General features: G+C 38.8%; 1 pseudogene; it reads left to right on the top strand.

Annotated features, from left to right (window-relative positions):
- Window positions 1-535: 535 nt before the first annotated feature.
- LOC118832045 overlaps window positions 536-6729 on the top strand; it is a 59017-nt pseudogene continuing 52823 nt past the window's right edge.

Raw genomic sequence — 6729 nt, 5'->3', positions numbered from 1 at the left:
AGTACAGAACTCTGAAGTCACCATATCAGAATAAGACAGCAGAAGGACTCAAAGTCCCTTTTCCTAAGGTAGTGTGCTTAAATATCAATTAGCTGCCATATCCCCAGGAGTCTTCTCTCTTTCCATTACCAGGTAGCAACAACATCACCCCCTTTCCCAAATACCTGCCCATACTATTCTCAGATAAGAAACTTACAAAAACCTATGAGTCTTAACTGCTGGAAGATGGCATTTAGGGTTCTCTTTGTGGTGCTCCCAATTCCATCATTCTTTCTGACTGCCCTTGAGTGTATATCCTCTGAACAGAGCTAACTAATCTTCTGGGGGCAGGATCAATATGGAAAACTAGAGAAAGCACTCAGCTGAGCTGTCTCATATTTCCCTTCAAACAACTTTAAAATAACACCTCAAATCAAATTCTGGAGTAGCAGAGCCAACCAAAGATCAGGATGAGACATTCTTCCAGCCCAAAACAATTTAGGAAGTCAGAAAGAGAGATCTGTAACATAGGAGTGGAGGTTGGCCCAAAGCTCACATGGATGAAGTGCCAGTGGCAGAACTAGTTGGTGGTAACAGAAGCAGCAGCAGCATTGGGAACTCTCAAGCCAGATACAGAAAGGAGATCTGGGAATTGATCAGAAAGAGATTACAGGGGACCCCTGTGCTAGCCCTGGACAAAGGATCAGACACTATTCAGAATCTCCATTGCTTATATCCACTTCTGAGTCACAATTCAAAGGTGAAGAGGAATCAAAGACGGGCAGAAGTCCTGAGGGTCAATGTCACTTTTGGTCACAAGAGATCAGGGATCCTGAAAAACAGTATTAATTGCAGGCCCCAGGAATTGGGGGCCTTTCCCAGGTAAGGCCCCGAGTGCAGAACTTCTCCATGGGTCATACCATTTTGGATCCATTAAAAACTTCCAAACCCCCAAAACTAGCTCTGAAAATAGCAGCGGGAAAAAGCCTGAAGTTTGAGACAGAGCCCCTCACCCCTACCCCCATAATGGGAACAGAGATGAACATTAACATAAAGTTCCAAATTAAGAAATAGGGTGAGAAAATGAGCAAACAACAAAAATTGACCATAAAAATCAACTACAAGGAGAAGGAAGATCAAGGTGCGAACTCAGAAGAAGACAATGAAGTCAAAATAGCTACAAGCTAAGCCTCAAAAGGGGGGGGGGGAGGGAGTGTGAATTGGACACAAGCCCAAGAAGAATTCTGGGAAGAGCTAAAAAATGTTATTCAAAATCAAGTGAGTGGTAGAAGAAAAATTAGGTAAATAAATAAAAGCAAAGGAAGAAAATAATGAAAAGAGAATTCAATACCTTAGTAAAAGAGGCACACGCAAAAAAAAATACTGAAGAAAATAATACCTTAATAAATAGATTTGACCAAATAGAAAAAGAGAAACAAACATTCATTGAAGAAAATAATTCCTTAAAAATTAGAATTGGTAAGTGGAAGCTAATGCATCAAGAAACAATACAATAAAGTCAAAAGAATGAAAAAAATAGAAGAAAACATGGAACATATCATGGGAAAAACAACTGACCTGGAAAATAGATCCAGGAGAGATAATTTAAGAATTATTGGATGAACTGAAAGCCATAGTCAAAGAAAGTACTTAGACGTAATATTTCAAGAAATCAAGGAATATTGCCCTGACATCCTAGAACCAGAGGCTAACATAGAAATTGAAAGAATCCACCTATCCCCACACAAAAGAGATCCCAAAATGAAAAGTCCCAGGAATATTAGAGCAAAATTCTAGAGCTCTAAGGTCAAAGAGAAAATACTTCAAGCAGCCAGAAAAATATCATTCAAATACCATGGAGCAAAAGTCAGGATCACACAAAATTTATCAGCTAACATTAGAGGAGTTGGAAGGCTTGGTATATGATATTCCACAGGGCAAAAAAGCTGGGATTATTTTGATTTCCTCTTCATTAGAGGTGACCTCACCCTTTTCATTTTTGATACTGGTAATTTGATTTTCTTCTTTCTTTTTTTTGATCAAATTGGCCAAAGGTTTATCAATTTTATTGTTTTTTTCATAAAACCAGCTCTTTGTTTTATTTATTAATTCAATAGTTTTCTGGGTTTCAATTTTATTAATCTCTCCTTTGATTTTCAGTATTTCTAATTTGGTATTTAATTAGGGGTTTTCAATTTGCTCTTTTTCTAGCTTTTTCAGCTGCGTGCCCAGATCATTGATCTCCTTTTTTCCTATTTTATTCATGTAGGCATTTAGGGATATAAAACTTCCCCTAAGAACTGCTTTTGCTGCATCCCATAAGTTTTGGTATGATGTTTCATTATTGTCATTCTCTTGAATGAAGTTATTAATTGTTTCTCTGATTTGTTCTTTGGCCCACTCATTCTTTAGAATTAAATTATTTAGTTTCCAATTAGTTTTTAGCTTATTTTCCATTGTACTTTATTAAAAATGATTCTTATTGCATCATGATCTGAAAAGGATGCATTGACTACTGCTTTTCTGCACTGGATTGTGAGGTTTTTATGCCCTAGTACATGGTCAATTTTTGAGTATGTGCCATGTACTTTTGAGAAGAAAGTATATTCCTTTTTATCTCCATTCAGTTTTCTCCAGAGGTCTATCATATGTGCCTTTTCTAAAATTCTGTTTACCTCCTTCACTTATTTCTTATTTATTTTGAGGTTAGATTTATCAAGTTCAGAAAGGGGGAGGTTGAGGTCTCCCAATATTATAGTTTTGCTGTCTATTTCTTCCTGTAACTCCCTTAACCTCTCCTCTAAGAATTTGTAAGCCTTACCACTTGGTGCATATATGTTAAGCAATGATATTGCTTCATTGTTTATGGTGCCTTTTAGCAGGATATAATGTCCTTCCTTATCTCTTTTAATTAAATCTATCTTTACTTTTGCTTTGTCTGAGATTAGGATTGCTACACCTGCTTTTTTTACTTTAGCTGAGGCACAATATATTTTACTCCAGCCTTTTACCTTTACCCTATGTGTATCCCCCTGTTTCAAATGCATTTCTTGTAGACAGCATATTGTAGAATTATGGTTTTTAATCCATTCTGCTATCTGTTTCTGTTTTGTGAGAATGTTCATCCCCTGCACGTTCAGGGTTATGATTTTTATCTGTGTCTTTTTCTCCATCCTAATTCCCCCTGTTTATGCTTATTTCTCCCTTACCCCTTCTCCTCCTCAACAAAGTTTTGCTTTTGACTGCCTCCTTCCTCAGATAACCCTCCCTCTTTATTCCCCTCCCTTATCTTACCGTTTCCCACTTGCTACTTCTCCTCACCCTTCTGACCACCCCCTCCCTTTTTCCCCCCTTCCCCTCCTACTTCCCATATGACAAGTTAGATTTCTAAACTTATCAAAGTATGTTATTCCCTTCTTGAACTAGATCAGATGACAGTAAAGCTCAAATACTGCTCTTCTCCCTCCCTTCTTTCCCTCTACTATAATATGTTTTTGTGCCACTTCATTTGGTGTAAGTTTACCCATTTCTACTACCTCCTTGCTGCTTCTCTCATAGCCCTCCCTTTATATCTCTTACTTTTATTTTATATCTTTACATCAGTTAATTTATACAGGCATTCACAACCTATGTGTATCCCTTTCAATTATCATAATAGCTGTACCATTCTCAAGACTGACTTGTATATGTATATATATATATAAAACATACATAAGATGATATAATCCCACATAAAGATGTAAACAACCTGCCCTTATTGGTTAATGAGGTTTGTGGGGTTTTTCCCCCTGGTTACCTTTTTATGCCTCTCTTGAGGTTTGCATTTGGAGATCAAATTTTCCATTGAGTTCTGGCCTTTTCATCAGGAAGGTCTGGAATTTCCTTATTTCATTGAATGTCCATCTCCTTGCCTGGAAAATTATGCTTAGTTTTGCTGGGTAGTTGATCCTTGGTTGTAGTCCAAGCTCCTTTGCTCTTCGGAATATCATATTCCAATTTCTCCTGTCTTTTAATGTGGAAGCTGAGAGATCCTGCGTGATCCTGACTGTAGTTCCCCGATATTTGAATTGCTTCTTTTTGGCTGCTTGCAGTATTTTCTCCTTGAGTTTATAGCTCTGAAATTTGGCTATAATATTTCTTGGTGTTTTCAGTTTGGGATCTCTTTCAGGGGGTGATCGGTGAATTCTTTCAATGACTATTTTGCCCTCTGGTTCTAGGACCTCTGGGCAGTTGTCTTTGATAATTTCTTCGAAGATACTGTCAAGGCTCTTTTTTTCATCGTGGATTTCCAGTGGACCAATAACTCTTAAATTGTCTCTCCTGGACCTATTTTCCAGGTCAGTTGTTTTGCCAATCAGATATTTCACATTTTTTTCTATTTTTTCATTCTTTACGTTTTGTTTTACTACTTCTTGGTGCCTCATAGATTCATTAGCTTCCACTTGCTCAACTCTAATTTTTAATGAGTTAGTGTTTTCATTTTGCTTTTGAGTCTCCTTTTCCAATTGGTTGATTTTACCTCTCAGGGTGTCATTTTCTCTCTCTAGATTCTGAATCTCCATTTTGCCAATCTTTTTTTCCATATTTTCTTTTAGCTCCCTAATTTGGTTTTTAAAATCCTCCTTTAGTTCTTCCAGCCATGCTTTTTGGGCTGAAGACCAGTTCATATTACCTTTTGAGGTATCCGATGTATCTACAGTATCATTGCTGACCTCTTCTATGTTGGTATTTTGATCCTGCCTGTCTCCGTAAAAGGAATCTATTGTCCTCGGTTTTTTTGTGTTCTTCTTCATGTTGGATTGCCTTTTTCTGGCTTTACAATGAATTTCTACCTTTGGGCCTCAGGGCTTTCTGTCCCAGCTTTCTTATTCTGGGGGTTGTGAGACTAGAATTTTAGCCTTCAGTTTCCTGAGGTGTGGGGGAGGGGTCTGGCTCCCTGGCTTCTCACTCCCTATGGGTGCTCTCCAGCACTTGCTTATCAGCAATAGTCTCAGCTGTTTGTTGTTTGAGCTGATGTCTGGAACTTCCCCTGGGGGAGCAAAGTTACGTCTGGGCTCCTGGCGTTGACCCCTGCCAACTCTGCCCCTCTGGGACCGATGAACTTCTACTATTTGACCACTGAAGCCCCACTACTTTCTGCTCAGTTCCAGCTTTCTCTTTTTTTTTTCCCTCGAGGAATTCTCTGGGTGGGGAGGGGAGGAATTAGAGCCCTTTACCTGGCCATTGTGTGTCCCGGAAGTTCAAGAAGCCGCATTTAATACGTTTGGGTTGTAAGCCTCAGAAGTCGGTGTTTCACGGCCAGTGGCGTTGCACTCTCCTCGCCTCCACAGACTGCCATCCTGTGTTGGGAGGCCGGGAGATCTCCGCCGGTTTCGGGTGCCCAGCTTTCTCCCAGCCCGTCTCCCACGTGGATTTCCCAGCCAGCCACTTCTGCCTTGGTCTGGAGCAGCTCCGCACGGAGCACTCTCTGGGCCTACAGGTTCGTGCCTCCGGCTTTCTGCTCACGGTTTCTGACTCTCTCAAATCTGCTCAAATTCACTTTTTTATAGGAATCTGACAGACCTTGTGAGAGAGCTTGGGTAAGACGCTGCCTTCATGTGGCCATCTTGGCTCCACCCCCAAAAGCTCGGATTATAACCAAGAATAACCTACCCAACAAAACTGAGTATAATCCTTCAGGGGGAAAATTGATATTTGATGTAATAGACTATTCCTGTATTAAAGACCAGAGCTGAATAGAAAATTTGACATTCAAACAGAAGACTCAAGAGAGGTATAAAAAGATAAAAATGCAAGAGGAACCAGTAAGCTTAAACTGTTTATATTCCTATATGGGAAGATGATATACATAACTTCTAGGACCTTTATCATTATTAGGGAAGTCAGAAGGATTATATACAGAAAAAAGGCATGGGAATGAGTCAATTATGTTAGGATGGTGTAAAATAATGGAGAGGCAAGAAAGAGAGACATCTTGGGAGAAGGAAGAAGGGAGAGGAAGAATGAAGAAAATAATCTTACATAAAAGAAGCACACAAGGAAGAGATTTACGTTGCAGGGGGAAAATGAGGGTGGAGCAGGCAATGTTTGAGCCTCACTCACATCTAAATTGGTTCAAAGAAGGAAAAAATATCTACATACTCGATTGGTAATAGAAGTCTATCTTACTCAACAGGGGAATAGGAGGGAAAGAGGATAACAGAAATGGAGAGTCATGAAAGGGATAAAAGAAGACAGTGGTCAGAAACAAAATAGACTTTAGATACAGGATAGTATAAAGAGAGAGAGAGCAAAGGATAAACAAAAGCAATTGGGGTGGAGGGAAATGTACAGTTAGTAATCATAGCTGTGAATATGAATGAAATGAAGTCATCTGTAAAATAGAAGCAGATAACAGAATGCATTAGAAGCCAGAATACAACCATATTTTGTTTACAAGAAACACTTGAAACAGAGAGATACACACAGAGTTAAAATAAGGGGCTAAAACAGAATCTGTTATGCTCCAGCTAAAGTAAAAAATGCACAGGTAGCAATCATGATCTCAGACAAAACAAAAGCAAAAATAAGCTTAAAGGAAATATTCAGGGAAAGAAGTAATATCAATACTAAACATAATATGCAACACATGGCATCAAATCCAAATTCTTCAAGGAAAAGTTAAATTAATTACAGGAAGAAATAGTAGTGTATCATTATAATGAGATACTGTTGTGTTATAAGAAATGATGAGCAGGATGGTTTCAGAAA

This window comes from Trichosurus vulpecula, chromosome 9 (assembly GCF_011100635.1).
Source record: "Trichosurus vulpecula isolate mTriVul1 chromosome 9, mTriVul1.pri, whole genome shotgun sequence".
Lineage (NCBI taxonomy): Eukaryota > Metazoa > Chordata > Mammalia > Diprotodontia > Phalangeridae > Trichosurus > Trichosurus vulpecula.
The sequence above is the reverse complement of the archived record's forward strand: the minus strand, read 5'-3'. Positions and strand labels throughout refer to the sequence as shown.